General features: G+C 37.4%; 1 long non-coding RNA gene across 1 annotated transcript; it reads right to left on the bottom strand.

Annotated features, from left to right (window-relative positions):
* Positions 1–2,619: 2,619 nt before the first annotated feature.
* Positions 2,620–6,102, bottom strand: LOC132618041 (uncharacterized). The gene is made up of 3 exons (XR_009573927.1): positions 5,481–6,102; positions 4,227–4,277; positions 2,620–3,140 (listed from the first exon to the last, which is right to left on the bottom strand). It is a non-coding gene; the product is annotated as an uncharacterized LOC132618041 (long non-coding RNA).
* Between the last annotated feature and the right edge of the window lie 12,990 nt (positions 6,103–19,092).

Below are 19,092 nucleotides of genomic sequence, written 5' to 3'. Positions count from 1 at the left end.
CTATACTGGCCTGAGGATCGCCGCAGCGGTCCACGCGGAAACAGTAACCGAAAATCATGTACTTAGTCTATTTTCTCTCCTTTTTCAAACATAAGACTCCCAAGGGCTGCTCCTAGGGTTCCTCATGAAAGAAAAACCGTGGCCCCCAAGAAAAAGAAAACCCTTCTCATCCCTTCTTCCACCTATCTTTACGAAAGGTACCCGCTCATGGATTCAGATGGAGGTTAAGAAGACGAGCAATTCATAGAGAATCAAATATCTGTTCCAAAGAGGTAGGTTACGGTTTACTTTAGTTAGACTTTGATTAGCTAATCGTATATACGTTAGAGTTGATGGGAGAATGCATGCTTAGGTCTTCGGGCACCGGAGTTTGGAGAGACGTACTTGTGTAATATGATTAAAATAGGATAAAATCAGGACTATGATAATAAGGATTTAGTTTAAGAGGAAGTGATGTGGTCGCTACGGAGATACCTCGTAATTACTTAATGCTACCCTGGAGGGGGGGGGGGGGGGTAAATTCCGTGTGTATACCTTATTGCTGATCTTTCATATGGTTATTACCTTGAAACTAGGAAGGCGTATTAATTGAATTATATGAAGTTGTTTTTCATTGTGCCCATCAAGGGCTGGGATTATGATTGATTTGTCAGGTAGTTTTGTGCATTGCAACTGCCGTGTTCAGGTGGAAATACAGGTAAATAGGCAAGGCATGAGTATCGTATTGTGTTATCCGTTTTTGTGGTCGTGGGATTGAGTACTTGGATTACATATGTGTATACGAATTAATATGGCCCGCGTCCGAGGTTCTTTCCGGAGCGGAGGTCTGTGCTCGGGTTCGAGGAGTATTCCGGAACGAGTAGTACATGGACACCATGGGTCCCATGCAGGTCATGGCTACTGAGCAAAGACATCAGATAGCGTGTATGTACAGTGTGTCGGGTCTTGCATCACATTTGCATTGCATTGCATTCTCATGATTTATTGTTATACATGTGTGTATTACTGTCGCCAACGTTGTCCATTAAACAGTGTGTGTTGTCGAGAGCCTGGTGGGGGAGGGGTTACATAAGGCAAGTGTAGTGTTGGTCGTTAGGTAGTGATCTATTTCCCTAGATACATCGTATTACATTAGCAAGGTGAATAGGTGGACTCTTTAAAACAATAGGTGTAAAGGTACAATATACAATCAATGTGAACACGAGAGTTACTAGGTTGGAATTTAGTAGAATACCTTATGGTTGGGAAATAAAAGAAGCGAGCATAGGGAGTAAAGAAGTAAGAGGGCGGTATGGTAATGGTCCTTAAAAGAAGTAAGGGGGAGGTATGGTAATGGTCCTTATCTAGAATTCTTGAGGTCCTTGACTTATCTGTTTACCCTATTAACTGATATTGTATTTCGTGAACTAATCTTAGTCGACCTATGATGCTTACCAGTACGTGTGGTGTACTGATACTACTCTTCCTACACCCTTTTTGGGTGTAGATGTGTTGAAGGTTTTAGCTGAAGTTTCACCGCATGGGTCTTTCAGACATTCTCTTCCAGCTTCGCCTATCTCACTCCCGGCGGAGGCTGTGTCATTTATCTTGTCTTCTCGTATTGTAGGAGCTCTTGTACCCGTTTAGACTAGACGGGGTTTTCATTTCGGATTCATTTTTATTGGAACGAGCCTGTAATAAATGTCTACGTTTAATTTTATTATTTTAAAAGATGATTGTCACATGTTTTTAATTGTTGGGTTTTTATTGGTAAGGATTCGCCTACTAGCTTGTCATATGGTAGGTGCCCGTACAACCCGTGGGTTGGGTCGTGACATACTCATGTTGCTATACTTCAAGTTAGGTCAAATCCTAACTCATGGAATTGGGGCAACAAGCCCACAAGGGTAAAACGAGAAATTGATGGACGAGACATGCAATTCAAGCTCTCGGTGATCAAACCCAATATTTAATTGCTAAAACAACACAAGATTAAGCCTAATTCGAATTTAAAGTAAAACCCCCAAATTTGGGTATGAATCCTAGTTCTTTAAACCTCAAGTTAATCACTAATAATGGAAGAAGTAAGCTCAGCAACAAGGAATTCATCAAATTTTATGGTTATACTAGTCAATTTCACTATCAATTTTCATTTTAGAAGTCTAAACGCATTTCAAGAATTTCATCATAAGACTCATCTTCTCCACTTTGATTCTAGTGATTCTAAGCATGGATTAAGGATCTAAGAAGGTAGAGGACGAAGTCTAGGGTCAAAGATCTTACCTTCAAGAAGATTCAGTCCAAAAGCTCATCAATTCTCCCAAAGTGTGCTCAGAAAGTGATAGAGGAAAATGATAGGGTTAAAGGGTTTTAACTTAAGAAAATTCTGGAAACACTGCCCGTTACTCGCTTTGGCAGTAAGGTCACCTGCTGTAGCAAACTCGCCACAGCGTCCAATGGCCCGCTACAACGCCTCATGCCCAAGTCGTCTAACCGCTATAGCGGCAACATGCACGCTACAGTGAGTGCACCTCAGCAGATATCAGTTTGCTGGGGTGACTCACCACTAGGTCTTCCCGCCCGCTACAACGATGTTTAGCTCACTACAGTAAGACCGCTGTGGTGAGTATTGTCACGACCCAACCCCGTCGGCCGTGACTAGTGCCCGATCTGGGCACCCGAACCCATCTATCAAATATTATCTCAAATTCTATCAACTCATTCTAGTATATGGCGGAAGCCGACAAGGCTTTATTTCAAATTTAGGTAATTTCCAGAAAAATTTCGACAGAGTTTCCTTTGTTTTACGGACTATCCAATATACCCTGCACGCAGAAAATACCAACAAAAGCCACACAGGGCTAACCAAGCAATATATAAACATACGCGGACCGGCCGCCTCGGCGTATGGGATCGCCCAAACGACATGTACATACATCCATACAGAAAGACCCTAACCCACAAACATGTCCACAGACCTCTAAACAGACCGACAGAATCATATGACGGGACAGGGCCCCGCCATACCCATGAACGAGAATATATATATATATATACAGTAGTGACAGACTATACCAAAAGATGGGCTCTGGATAAGAGAGCTCTCCAAAATAGGAGAATAAGATCCTAAGCGGACGGCTCAGCAAACCTGTCGTCGGTACCTGCGCGGCATGAAAACGCAGCCCCCGAAGAAAGGGGGTCAGTACGAAATATGTACTGAATATGCAAAGCCTGAATTACAGAAACAAAATCATAACTGGTACAGAACGTACAGAAAGTAAATAGAAAACCCAAAGTATCAGATACATATTTTCAAAACATGCAGAGTGTGTACAGAAACATATGTCACATCAAATCCGGCCCCTGCCAAGGGACTCGGCAGACAGAACGTGGCCACCCTCCCGACGCTGGTGCCACAACACAGAAGAATCAGAACAGGGGCATAACCCCGTAACATAATATGTCATATCAGATGGCCATAGCAAATCATATCAGAACAAGCGTACATGGCACAGCATACTCCACAAACCCATGTACGCATATACCTGCCCCCTCACATCGAGGCACGGCGAACAATGCAAAGGATCACGCTTGACAACATATCCTGGCCCGGGCTCAGTGGGGGAAACATTGAGGCATCCACGAACGGAGTAGTGAGAAACTAAATGCACTAAAAATACCATATATATATATATATATATTTCCAGAGACTCAATGAGGCATATCGAATGTCAAATCAAATCAATGAAATCGGACGGAAACATAGTAAGTAAATTTAGATGTCATAACGGGTTACGGAGGCATAATCTATCCGAGATCGTTTTCAAGATTCAAAACAATTTATAAGACTTAATGAAATATTTAAAATAGTTTTTATTTAGTAGATAAAGGAGTAGTTAGAGTATCTCTAACGAAAACGCTCGAAGACAAGTCATAGACACATAAAGGGTAAAATTGGAAATAGTGGGCCCACCTCGGAACCAATGAAGCGGTGGGCTCAAATTACGTATTTTTAAGCTTATGGGGTCACCTACAAAGGTTCTAGGACATTCCATAACTTCCTAAGCAATTTGGGAAATTTTTTCATAATTTTTCATCAAAGCATACTTAAGGAATTCAATTCTATTGAATGAAAAAGCGACGATTTCAAACGCGGATTCCGATGGACAGAATATTCCCCGAGGCGTAAATCCAAGCCTAGTACATCTAGGACATGCCAAGAGAAGAATCGGGATAGCTTTACATACCTTATATGCGTCTTACGTTCGCCAAAACTCAAATCCCGTTTCACTCCGAATCTACAAATGGTCAAAGTTACCAATTAGGAATTACAAGACTTTAAGAATTCACTTAGCTTTATATTTGTCTACCGAAATTTCGGCAGCACTTCCCCTATACATATAACATCCCCGAGAATTCAACTCGGCCAAAACAATCAACAACAACCCAACAGCAACATCAACAACAACAACAATCACTATAAACACAATATAACTTAACTTGCCATCTTTCCAACATAATGTCATAACCTTCATTTCAACTTCAATTTCCAAGCCAATCTCAATGGTTTCACATTCATCATTAATCTAGATCATCACAATATAATTTAGAAGCATTTCATATCATTTCCACAAAAATATTCATAAGGTATACAAAATATACAAACTTTCCACCAAAGTCATAATTCACCCAAAGCTTCTAATCTTTAGCATACTTATTCATAACATGTTTCCGTCTTCCAAGTTCATCAACAATAATCATGATTTGCACCTTAACAACTTCATTTCCATAATATCATAAAATCATTCTAAAATGACATAACCTTCTACATTCCATTTCAATGCCAACTTAAACCATTTAACCTTCATTTGCCTTATAAGGATCTCAACAACACAACTAACATATTAAACAAAATTAATTCATTTCCATTTCAACTTCACAATATCAAGCTAATATCATCATTCTCATATTCATTCACTAACTCAAGGTTATTCAAACATAATTCAATAACACTCCAATCAATACCCAAGGATTTAAACAATTCCATCAATTCCACCCAACATTCCTACATATGCAACAAAACCATCACAACACATTTTCTACTTACAAATTCATATCCAACAACAATAATCCACACTTTATTAACTTCCTTTCCATAATGTCATAAAATCACATTAAAATGACATAATTTCCTACAACCAATTTCCATGCTAATATGGACTAGCATCCTTCTAAATTCACCAACCAACATAACAATTCACATATAGCTATTTCATAATTTTTATTTCCGTAATGAAGTCGAAATTAATACTAACAACATCAATAGCAACATCCTCCACATTCTACAAGTTAACTACATTTATTTTCATCCAAAATTCTCTTCAAATCTCATTCCATAATTCACAATACCAACTGACGAATTTATATCGCTATTTTTCCCGTTCTAATCCGTTAAAACTTTAAATAAACTTGTTAGCAATGAAAAAGAACCTACATATTACCTTAAGTAGGCAGCCACCACGTCATCACTCTCCTCTTTGGTTGATTTTTAGCTCAAATTGAAGACAACGTAGCGTACAACACTTTTCCCTTCATGGGCTTCGGGATTCGGGGCTCGGATTTTGGTCAAAATTGTTTTTTTTTCTCTCCAAAGCTCCTCTCTCTCTTTCCAGAATTTTCTGGTTGTTCCTGGTGTTAAAATGATGAAGAAGGCCGAAATTGGCACTTATAAGGACATGGGTAATGGGCCTAACCCGGTTGGGCTCGGATTGGGCCTAGCCCACTGACCTTTCTGCCTTAAAACGTCCATATCTCCTTGTACCGACGTCACCTGGGAACCCACGACCTATGGATGGAAAGCTAATTCAATTATCTACAACTTCTATTTCTTGGTACTTTTCCAAATTCCAAACTTATAATATCGTTTTTGCCCCCCAAAGTCAGGTTACCCGAAAACGTTTTCTTAAAAATATTCGTTTGGAGGACTTCCACTTTGATTTGGCCCAAGGGTCCTTCTTGAGTTGTGTTTAACTTCACATATGTGATTCATATAATTTGTCACATGTCCCAAAAAAAATCTTGACGTGTGGGCCCCACCTCAACTTACAATTAATCCGACGTTCAAAAATACGGGATGTAACAAGTATGGTGCTGCTACAATGGACACCAGAAACCAGATTTTTCTTGTTTTTGACACTTTCCAACCCAAAAAATTGGACTATCACCCGAGGCCTCACGAATACTTAACAAACTTGCAAACACACATAAAAACGCGCTACGAATTCATCTGCAGCCTCAGAATTTTCAACAGATGTCAAATAGACCAAGTCAACCCCCAATGGCCTAAAGCCAAGTTTCCAACCCAAGTCCCAAAACGCTTCCAATTGCGTTGGGAAATGAACCGAACACACTACCAAGTCACAAAAGCTCATCCGGAACTCTCAGATTCGACAGAATTTCGAAAAAGGTCCGTTTACCCAAAAGCCAACTTTGGGTCAAACAAATCCCACTTTAAGTCTCAAACCTCCAAACGTCACTCTAAAACCCGCACGATGACCTCGGGAAAAGGTCAACAGGGGTAAAAGGGTCAATAGAACTATAACGACCAGTCGGGTCGTTACATATCCATAACTAAAAATTTTGGGTTTGAATCTTGAGAATCGAGAACTATAGATGTGAAGAACTTTCCCATTTGATTAGCCATACACGATGCCGATTTTGATTAGCCGAGACAAAGGATTTCAAATGTGTAAAACAAAGAAAAAAAAATATTTATTTTCTCTTCCCTCCTTATATTTTCAAGTCCATTAAGGTTTTTTTTTAAAACATTTCAAATACGTTAATAGAATTTTTTTAATCCAATTAGTGGAAGGAGGGCATTTGTGAGCTTTTCTAATACGTTAAGGACATTTTTGACCCTTTTTAGTATATTAATTAACAATATTATGCATTATGCGAAAGGATCATGATCTCTATGGCTAGTGAATTTGTCGAGAGATAGCATAAGTACGACAGTACTATCCGATTTTGGATTTCTTAATATACTCTCTTTGTTTCAATTTGTTTGTCTTGTTTTGACTAGACACATCGTTAAATAAGTAAAGAAGACTTTTGAATCTTATGGTCTTAACCTAAAGATATGCAGTAAGTACCAAATTTCCCTTTAATCTTGTGGTCTTAACATGCCATGTCAAAAGTTAAAACTAAAGAGTTGTCAAAAAAGGAAAGAAACATTTATTTTAAACGGACTAAAAAGAAAAATAAGACAAAAAAATTGTAAATAACTATGTAAATATATTTTGGATAAAAACCATATAAGCTTACGTTAACCATAAATTACAAGTTAGATTTGTCCCTACCTAATATGTTGTGTGAGATTTCTGCTAAAACTCTAGTTTAAAGGAAGCTTATGCATAGAAATATTTGATTGGTTTGCGACGTGGAATATCATCATGCAGTAGCGCAGCAATATGCAAGGAAGACGGTAATTATACTGAGTATATAGGTACAAAAAAAACTTTATACATATATAAAATTTTGAATTCCCTTAACAAGAAATATATAAGTCAAAATTTAAGGTGTGACATTTTAAATCCTCTTAAAATGAAAAATAAAATTTGGAACTTTCACAATAGGGCAGTTACCTTCGATAACAAGTGAAATTGTCTTATTTTGTAAAACATATTTACACCATTGGACGTTGGTGACTATTAGTTAGGAGTTTAAGTTTTATACAATGTGATAATATAAACACTATTTCTGATATTTGTGATCTTAAAAATAAGACAGGTTATCTATTATAACAAATAAAGATGACCGATAATATACAAAGTCGTTACACTGACAATGCATATAATTTTGAAATCATTAGCTAAACTCTAAATAAACAACTTGATTCTTAAAGCTGCCTTCTATTTTGAAAACTACATAGAGGCAAGGTGTAACAATTCTTTTCCTAATACGAAAAAGTGTAGGAGATTTTAATAACTTACCAATTTAGGTTGATTAGGTTAGATTTGCAAGAATCCTGTCCATAAAAAAAAAAAAAAAAAAAAAAAAAAAATATATATATATATATATATATATATATATTACAAGAATCATTAATAACAGGAATAAAATGAGATTACATCATATGCAAGTTATTAATTTGGTCACCATAATTGTCATTAATTTTGTTATAAAACCCTCTAACTATTAACACTTATCTTCATCAATCATTGAATACGTTGTCTTCACTGAGAGAAGAAGAGTTGCTAGAACTAATCAAGTAAGATATAATTAGTTTCATTATTTTTTTTTTCTTTCATGTTCTTGATTTATGAACTTAAAACTGAGTAATTTCTAATTAATTTGTTTTTTCATGTTTCTCTGAAAAAAAATGTTCCTTAATAATCAAGAAATTGACTTTTCTGGTGGGAGTAGGAAAAACAAGTTTTGTAAAGAAAAGAGATCCTTACTAATTTTTTGGGTGACTCTTATTGAGTGACAGGAGTTATAATTGGTCGATAATTCCTGTTCTTTTTTGTAGTGCTTCGAGGAAGGAGATTATGAGGAAGCATGAATCCACAATATCATCAATTCATCAATATTGGTTCAATGAATTACCAAGTTGTCCTGAATTCTTTGTGCTTGAACACTGACTTCACAAGAATTGTTTGTCATGTGCAGCTGAAAGAGCTTGAGGCTAAATACTCTGCTATGAGGAATGAGGAAAGTTCAAATGTCTTGGACAGAATTCCTAAGACTGTTATCCCTGTATGCGGACTGCATATTGAGTTACACGGTCTAGGAAATGCTGTCTCCGGTTTGTAGGGTGACATGGCAGCATCTGATGCGCCTGCATCTTCCCCAGACATGTGCTTCTTCCTATTCAATCTACTAATATTTTAGCAGCTTCAGTTTTAGAAGAGCAAGCCGAGATCACATCCATAGGGATGAGCAACAGTTTCTGCAGTTAAGTAGTCCAATGAAGCAAGTAAGCAGCAATTGAAAGAGCTTGCTCATTCACATGGCACCCAAGAGTTCGGGCTTTCTCAACAAATACTGCTCGAACCTTCCCCTTGCATATTCCATGAAGTCAAACTCGATGTTGTTGTCATATATGCAAGGGAATGGTTTGAGGGAATTAACAAGCTTTGAGATTAATTATTTTTCTAGAAGAAACATTGCTCTATAATTGATAAACTTTTCGGATAACATCTTCCTAACCATTATTCTCAATGACTTTTGTCTCTACGTATAAAATGTTGTAAATTTTATCTTCTTTAAGCCACCAAATTCAATTGTTTTTGGCTTTTGAGTTTTGTAGCCTCATATAGCTGGTCCAGTTGATATGGAAGGGACCAACCGCCAATGTCTATCAACGGCCTCAGTATTTACAGATGAACTGGCCAAGTAGTTATTGAGGAGCTTTATTTCATTGCAGTTTCTGGGGAAGCAACATGTTTTTAGGGATACCTTGATATATTGTAATACCTTAATATTGTTTCATCACATTTGAGTTACTATTACTGAATTGTTTTATGAATTGTAAAACGTTGAGGGTTGACGAGTGCAAAACATATGAATAAAAGTTTGTTGGTATTAAGTCAGAATTCACCCTAATCTTTAGATTACAAACATTCCTTTCGGAGATTTATATATCTATATTAAAGTCTTGGGAAACAAATCCTGGCGAAGATTCTTAACTCAATGGCTATTTCTAATTTTAAAATTGATAGACTTCTTTCAAATATACAGGCGATTACACCATGTATAAAACGCAAAAGGATAAAAAATTCCATTAAACTATTAAAAAAGTCTAAAAAATTTCATCCTTCCATATATTGGATCAAATTTGCCGCTTTTTCTATCTATTGGATCGAAATTTCCCTTAATGTATTTAGAATTGACACAAAAATTTCCCTCCTTCCGCCTATTGGTTGGAGATTCGCCCTAACTTTGTTTTCGAGCTTAGAATTGCCTTTCTATTAATGACACAATTATATGACATTTTATTAAAGTTTAATTAAACACATGTCCTTTATTTTCAGGCTTAAAATTTCCTCTCCATTAACTCAAGAAAGTGACGTATGTCGTTTAATCACAACATGAATTATAAAGAATAACAAGTTAACTTGGAAAACTGGGAAAATTTGAGGGGTTTTGCTTGGACCCTAATTATCAATAACAAGCGGAACTGCTCGGTAACTATTTTTTTTATTAATTTTTTTTTTGAAAACCGGTACAACTTAGTAGTTGTCTTTTTATTAAAATAAAATAAAATAACCTAGCGGGCCGCTCTCTCCTCTCCCAGGCAATGGAGAAACCTTAGAGCAGCCATCGCTGCAACGCTTTCTCCCCAGCCTTTGGTTGTGGGAGAGACAAATCCAACCCCTAATATATCCACTTCTTATGCAACTCTCCTAAGTCCTAAACAATCTGCCCAAGTTACCACAAAAATCATACTAAAACCAATCAAAACAGTTCATGGAGAACCTACCATCACGTTTTCAATGGAGGAAGACAAGACTTTGCGATCGAAGAAGGATTGCATCAAGCAGTGATTAAATTATCTGATGGAGTGCCAGATTTAAAGGACTTAAGGTCACTTATGCCAAAACCTCTTGTTACCAAGGACAATTTCTTAGTTGGTTTACTTGCTCCAAGACAAATCTTGATGAGGTTTGACCAATATGAAAATTTTGTACAAGCTTTATCTCCCTCGGTTAACTATCTTCTCTACAACGGACAAGAGCATCAATATAGGGTATTTCCATGGTCCATTGTATTTAATCCTAAGGAGGAAACGACTAAGGCCGTGGTATGGATTTCTTTACCTGATTTATCTCCTGATTTGTTTGCAAAGAAGTCTCTATTGTCTATAGCGTCCGCAGTTAGGAAACCAATAGCTATAGATAAAGCAAGTCAAATCAAATCATGACCCAGAACAGCTAGGTTAAAGGTCATACTGGATCTAATCGATAAGCTTCCAAATCGTATAAGGCTGCAGTTCGTGGATGGAAAATCTGGTAAAGTAGTCGAGGTTTTCCAGGAGATTGTATATGATAATTTGCCTCTGTATTGCAACTATTGTAAGCACCAAGGTCACGATGAAGGTAGTTGTCGTATGATATTGAAAAGACATAAAAATAACAATCAAGCTGATGGGGAAGATGACGATGGAAGTGTTGAAAAAATTTCAAGGTGATTTGCGTAAAATTTTAGATGGGAAAAAATTTAAAAACGGACTAATCAGGTAGTAAAAGGAGTAGATCTTTCCTGTCCCACTGTTAGTAATCCATTATTTGAAATTCAAAATAATGCTGCAAATTTGAATTGTGTGTCGAATAGCAAATCAGGGCAACAACAAGTTAGAAACGGAGGAACTAGTGCACTGGTTGCTCCCACTTATGAGCAAAATCATGCATCAGGTGAAAATTATGGAAATAGAGGTGTTTCAAAGGTGCTTTCGCAAAATTCTGGGCAGCAGTTGACGATGGTTAGAGAAGCTGCGAAAGCGTAATCTGAAGTCGCAAATATCGATCGAACTGATGCACTGGTTGCTGCCAATTCTGAGCAAAATCGTGCAGCCACAATGGAGGTTGATACAGGTAATATTGTTCATGAAATAGCTTCCGAAAAAGGAGCTGTTGCAGAGGTTCCATTGCAAAATCGTACAGCCACAATGGAGGCGGACTTGGATACTGTTTTAGCGTCAAAACCAGTTCATGCTACAGTAGATAATTCACCATTGGTGGCGCTTAATATTGGTGCTACTGATATGGAAGAATCTGAGCAGCAATTAAATAACAATGCAATCGAAAAAGCAGGGACAACACCAAGAGTTGGGGTCGATGAGTCACGAGTTGATTCGGGCCAAAAACTGATTGGTACAGTTGATGTTAATGTTGCTGAAAATTCTGGGCAGCATGTTTTGCAAGTTGAAAACGAGAATGGAACTGGAAATTGGACATTGGTCACACACAAAAATTCAGGGGGAAGTTGTATAGGTTCCTCGGCTAGTCAAAGTAATTCTCCAAGTCCGGGAAAGGGGGCGACGGGAAATGTTCAGTTGTGCGTTGATGTTCGGCCAAAATTGCATATATTTAGCCATTGTTGCCTCACGTTTTAGTACTTTTAATTGTCGTTTGAGTATTAATTATAGTTATTTGTGCTAATACTGTATTTTTACTATATAGGAATAAAGAGACGTGAAGATGAAGAGATTTAGAGTAAAATTGAATAAAAAGTAAGAGATGGAGAAAATAAAAGAGGTCACGTTGGAGACAAGAAGAGACATGAATTAATAGGCCGATGTTTGGCATATCATGGAGTGATGATTGGATGAAGCAAAACAATTCCAATGAAGAAGCAGTAAAAGGACGTACAAAAATTAAAAATGCTTGTTGGATGGAATGAAATGGAGCAAGCAGCTAATGAAAATTTCTTTAACTTTTATCTACGTGGCAAGCAACATGTGATGAAGTGAAGAATTCAAAAGCAATTGAAATTGAAGTAGAAGAAAACGTACCTGAAGGAAGTGGATGTGCGACCAGTGTGCGTCGCACCTGTGCCGCCAGAAAGAACGATCTCTGAATATAATTTAGTCTCTTGCCCCACTAGTGCAACGCACAGGTGGTGCAGCCTGCTATTTTTCCTGGTCCGAATTGGATTTGGTTTTTAAAAAGCCCAGGCCTTTTGATACCTTATAAATACATATTTTATAGGATTTTTACATAACTTTGGATAACTTGAAACCCTTAGTTCAAGACTTTTGACCTAGAGAGAGCGAGGAGCCGCAATGGAGGCCGGAGATTATTGGGTTTTATCTTTTCTTCTCCTTAATACTCATTTTTATATTTTCTGAATGATTTATTGCTTTTCCTCCATGTCTATGTGGAGCTAAACTTCTTATTCTAGGGTTGTGGTAAACCATGAATATTGATGTTCGATGATTATTTCTTATCTTAATACTCCCTCTGTTTCAATTTATGTGAACTTTTTTTTTTTTTAAAGCAAAAGCAATCAGCCTGATGCTGTTGGATTTTATTAAAAATAAACAAAGATATTTACAGAACAAAATGAAAGAAAGATGAAAAAAGCTATACTACTCTATCCTAGGAAATGAAAGTAAAGTCTAAGCCTTGTTTGAACAGCCAAGTGTAACAATGAAGAAACTGCAAACAAGAACAATCCTTCTTTGGATTGATGCCTCTTTCAAGAAGAAGTGTGGTATGAAGCTCCTCATGGTTTCTGTGCTTTGCTGTCCAATATCCCTGATCAATCTTACACATGAGGTTATATTGAATGTTTGTAGCTGGATTAGGTAATTAAGGAGATCCTGTTAGTAGGATGAACATTTCTGTTAATACCACACACTAACAAGGATAACCTTAGTCATCCAACCGGGACTGCAACAATCAGATGAAGCTGTTATCATGAACCTTTACTTCCTTGTGAAACTGAATCTTGTGTCATCACTTGTTGGCATGTATACAGAGATATGTGAACTGAATCTTGTGTCATCACTTGTTGGAATGTATACTGAATATGTGAACTTATTTCCTTTTTAGTCCGTGCCAAAATGAATGACCTCTTTCCTAATTTGGAAACAAATTCACTTTATGAAATGATTTACAGCCACACAAATATTCAAGACTTATTTTGAACCCCAAATTTCAAAAGTCTTCACTCTTTCTTAAATGTCGTGCCCAGTCAAATGGGTTCACATAAATTGAAACGGAGGGAGTACAAGTTATTGATTTTGATTGTTTCTTTAATTCTGTGCATAATTGCTTGATTGGTTGGCCAACAGTTAAGTTCTATTGACTATCTAATCTACGTGCTTGGGAAAGATGTTGTTAGATTAGAGAAGAAGTAAAGAGGGAGTGATCTGATTATCCGTACAGTTGGGCTAGTATTTGTGGTCGGGATAAGAATATACCTAGTTGCCGCATTCAGTTAAATACCGTAAACGAATTGCATTCATAACAGGTCAATTCCATAGAAATATACGCGGCGAACTGTTTTGAATAAGCGAGTAGTATTTCGGGAGAATACTCCGGTTAATTAGGAATCATCAATAATTCGGATCAAAGGGAAATAGTTTGAAAACTCAATAGGATTGGTGAACCAACCGCAACCCTGGAACATTCTTCTTATAGATAATATAAAAACCTGCTTTTTCTTGGTTGAAGTTCATTATTTGTTTTCTTTTTATTTAATTCGTTTATAATCATAATCTTCGAATTTCATCTCTTGTATAGATAATTTGGATAGTTTAATTTAGTTGACGGTTAATCATAAGTCCTTGTGGATTCGACATCCGTTTTCTAAAATCACTATATTACTTGTACGACCATGTATACTTGCGTGTGCTTTTGGGAGCAACAAGTTTTTGGCGCCGTTGCCGGGGACTTAGAAATTAACTGTTTATCTAGATTAGATTTTTCTTTTTGCTTATTCAAGTTTTTTTTTTTTTATTTTTATTTTTAATTTAATATTTTGGTTATCTTTCTTGACATGGCATCTTGGAATAAAAATTAGTTGAGTATTGGTTCTTCCTATTTTGGTGACTCTTGTCCGATTTGTGGAGGACCACACCTGTGGAAACACTGTCATAATATTTTAGAAATGGGTTGTGCGCACCTACCCAATCCTGCGAGTGGAATGTTTGTAGTATATGTGGTGGTCAAGATGGTCAATGGAATGGTTGTCCTAACTCTTATTCCTCATCCCCAAGCCCCTATTATGATTCTCTTGCCGTTTGTGATGTTAACAGGAGTAATGAAATGGAGGATGCGGAAAGTCTTACTCGGGTTAGAGATATGATGAAACAAATAATGGAGCACGACACATTAATAAGAGAGCAAAACGCAGAACTAGCGAAGGCCATAGAGAGGATTCGTGTAAAACTCACAGAGATGCAGGCCGAAGCTGAAACTTGTAATGATCTGCTAGTTACAAGCTTAGCCAATACCCAAGGCGAACCTAAAATGGAAGAAGAGAGCGAGTTCCTGCAATGAGATAGCTTTGAAGAAATAGAGATAGTGAGCTAATCTTGGCTAACCCAACAAGCTCAACAAATGAAATTTCATGGGTTTCTCCGTGATGGTCTTACAAACATGGCGACACAATTGATAGAAGGTAGAACAAAGCTTAGATAAGAGAAAGACCAATTTCGCTCAAATATCCACGACCTGCAGGCTCTAATGAATAAAAAGGTTGAGGTGTCTGATGTGCAACCACCAATTATTGTGGATACTGGCCAAATTGTGGAGCAGAAAGAGGAATTCCAACCATTCAACCAAAATATTGTTGATGATGCTAAGGTTGAGGGAGTATACATTAGTGAGGATGTCAACAATAATGTAGTTTTAGAGTTGGGGCGTGTTGGTCCTCATTCTAAATATTTTTCTACATTATGTTTGGTTGGCGACATGAAAATCGAGCCCTTCAAGCTTTTGGAAAAGTGTATAGATGAGGAACAAGACCTTTATATTCTAAAATTTGCCCCACTAAATGTAGGATGAATATTTCTGTTAATACCACACACTAACAAGGATAACCTTAGTCATCCAACCAGGACTACAACAATCAGATGAAGCTGTTATCATAAACCTTTACTTCCTTGTGAAACTGAATCTTGTTTCATCACTTGTTGGCATGTATACAGAGATATGTGAACTGAATCTTGTGTCATCACTTGTGTCATCACTAATCATGCTTCTCTAACATTCCCAATATTATCTACAACAATATTATACTCATAATATCTCAAGAGTTATGATTCATATCAACTATTATTCAAGAACACCCTCACTTCCACATTTAAGCTCTATATTCTACCTTCTTCCATAATCCAAGTTTTTCAACCCCTGAATATTTCAAATAACACGAAATGATCATAAAACTTACCTTTTATTATGTAGGAATGGGTTTTTGATGAAGATGGTTCACCTGAAGAAAACCCTAGCTTCAATTCAAAGAGATCTCTTGACTCCAAGCAATCCTAGAGAGCTTCCTTACTCTTGTTTTCCTTGGATTGATGATATTGATCTTTGATTTGTCTTGGACTTATGTGGATGAAATATGTAGAACCCTCTAGAAGTCTTGAGAGAAGTAGAGAAGTGAAAGAATGAGAAAATAAAAGTGGGAACACATTTATAGACTTGAAAACAACTCAGCCCGTCAGGACTTATACGGGCCCTTATATGGTCCGTATAATATTGTACGGTCCGTATAAGTGTACGTACTTCACCATCAGGAAAAACATCTTTTCTGTTGAGTTATATGGACCCTTACACGGACCGTATAAGTGGTCGTATAACTCCACTTTTCTGAAATGATTTCCGTCAATTCGTTTGATCTCCAATCCTTATGGAATCTTCTTAGCACTTGAAATCTTCATTAGCAATTTAAGGAGCGTTATAACTTTTCCTCGAGGCATCATTTGATCAATGTTATCTCGGTACTTGTAACCCTCTTTCAAAGCACGACTTATACTTGACATTCTTCAACGACTTTCTTTTCTTGCCTCAAACGCCTTTGGAATCTTAATGAGGACCGTTAAGTACTACTTCTTACTTGTAGAAACATCCTATACGCCTCAACCTGCGTTAGTCCATTTACCATACGATGACATGAAATTTTCTGAGGTGTAACATTAGCATACTCATAAGGCAACAAATCCAGAATTTTCCGAGACGTAACATTCTCCCCCCCCCCCCCCCCCTCCCCCTTAGGAACATTCGTCCTCGAATGTTAGGTTCTTGGCGATTCTATAAAAATTTCGCCAGAGTTTCCCCTATAATATGTTGCTACCATCCTATCACAGTAACCCAAAATATATCGCATCACAGGGCTACAACAACAACATCAATAACTATGGCCACACATGACCAAGAAAGCATCAAAGAAAGCATGACATACCTGAGGACATTGGCGACTCTGCCTGAGTCGCTTCTAGAGGTGGAAATAAATGCGGGTACCTAAACTTCATGTCTTCTTCCGCTTCCCAGGTCATTTCCTCTCTATTATTATTTCTCCATAAAACTTTAACTGAAGCTACATCCTTAGTTCTGAGTTTCCGTACTTGCCTATCTAGAATGGCAATGGGAATTTCTTCATAAGACAATTGTCTAGTGACTTGGACATCATATACTGGTACAATTCTGGAAGAATCTCTAATGCATTTACGAAGCAACGATAACTGGGTGAACTGACTCCAAATCAGGAGGTAGATCCAATTCGTAAGCCACCTGTCCTGCCTGGCGTACTATCTCATAAGGCCCAATATACCAAGGACTAAGCTTGCCATTTTTGCCAAATCTCATAACGCCCTTCATTGGTGACACCTTCAAGAATACCTAGTCTTTCACTTGAAAATCTAAATCTCGTCGACGATTTTCTGCATAAGATTTCTAGCGACTCTGAGCTGTTAATAGTCGATCATGTATGAGCTTGACCTTTTCTATAGCTTGTTGGACCAAGTCTAGTCCTATCAATTTAGCCTCGCCTACTTCGAATCACCCGATAGGCGATCTGTACTTTCGTCCACTCATACCGGGCCATTTTGGTGCTAGAATGATAACTTTTATTATAAGCAAATTCAATAACCGACAAATGATCATCCCAGCTACCTCCAAAATCAATACACATGCCCGTAGTATATCCTCAAGCATCTGGATAGTACGCTCAGCTTGCCTATCAGTGTCACGACAAAACCCCGTGGGCCATGACTTGTGCCCGAACTGGGCACCCGTATACGAACCTGTTACATATAATCAAATTGAATCTATGAGTGGTATGGAAACTTACAAAAGAACTCCAACGGTTCATAACGTCGTCATATATGTATATTCAGATCATATATATATATATATATATATACCGTACCCGGCCCTCTAGTGAGGGACTCGATGAACAATGCAGTGAAACTGTGCACGAAAACGTACCCTGGCCCAGGACTCAGTGAAAGATATATTGAGGCACGCACGAGCAGAGTAATGAGAAACCATATGCAAGTTAAAACACATCTGAGACTCGATAGAATAATCAAAACGAGCTATCATTTGAAAATCAAGACAATAGTCATATCAAATACCTTTCGAATGTCACTGTGAATTATATCAAAATAGAACTCTGGAACCATATGTACGTATCAAAACATAATAAAGTAAGTTCTGGGAATCAAGAACATTAGCCATCCTAGTGGCTCTAAGAATAGGAATTTCTTTGGAACCATATACACATCGTCTGTTCGTTTCATAAAGATCATGCCAAAAAGAAAGAAGGGTTAACTTTAAATACCTGTTAACGATTAATCGCAAACCCGTCCGCTTCGTCGCCCCTTTAGCCTATTTAATATAAAAGTAACGCTATCCTTAGTAACTATATTTTCTAGTTCGTAAATCTGTAGCCCACCGCTTATAGAACTCATTCTTTAACTCATACTTTCTCGATTAGGATTTTTCATTAGTTAAGGACTTAACGGAAATCGGGCAGCATTTCCCCTATATATTCGCCTAACCCGAATTTTCAATTATTCTCCTGTTATCACAGAAATACCAGCAATAGAGACATACATACAAAATTCTTACAATTCAGCCCACAACAATTCTAACAACCCAACAACCTTTCTGAATCCATTTCAACCCACAATTCCATATAACGACGATTTCATGCATTTTCTTAATTCCAATTTCATCCAATCCAATTTTAATCCTTCCATTACAACACCATTAATATAATTATACTATAAAATAAGAAAATCTTACCTTAATTTTCTCGGAGGAATTTCTGCACTTAATTGCTCCAATTTCACAATTTCTTCTTCCTCAATTCAATATCCAATGTTGCTATCACCTCCTTGAACTGGCAAATCATCTTGGAATTAAATCAAAGCAAAAAAACCAACAACATTTCTTGGCCATGGATGGCCGTGAGCAGCAGCCATGGCCATGCTCTCTTTTTTTTTTTTTTTTTTTTTGCAAGAATGAAATTAAGTGATGAATAATTCAGCACTCAATTTTGTACATATATGTTTCCTCTTGGTTTGACACGTTAGTGTCCTAAGTGCAGCCCACTTGGTGCCACGTGGCGGCCCATTGCCATTTTTTTTTCGGGTGG

The sequence above is a fragment of the Lycium barbarum genome, chromosome 11 (assembly GCF_019175385.1).
Source record: "Lycium barbarum isolate Lr01 chromosome 11, ASM1917538v2, whole genome shotgun sequence".
In the NCBI taxonomy this organism is placed as follows: domain Eukaryota; kingdom Viridiplantae; phylum Streptophyta; class Magnoliopsida; order Solanales; family Solanaceae; genus Lycium; species Lycium barbarum.
The sequence above is the reverse complement of the archived record's forward strand: the minus strand, read 5'-3'. Positions and strand labels throughout refer to the sequence as shown.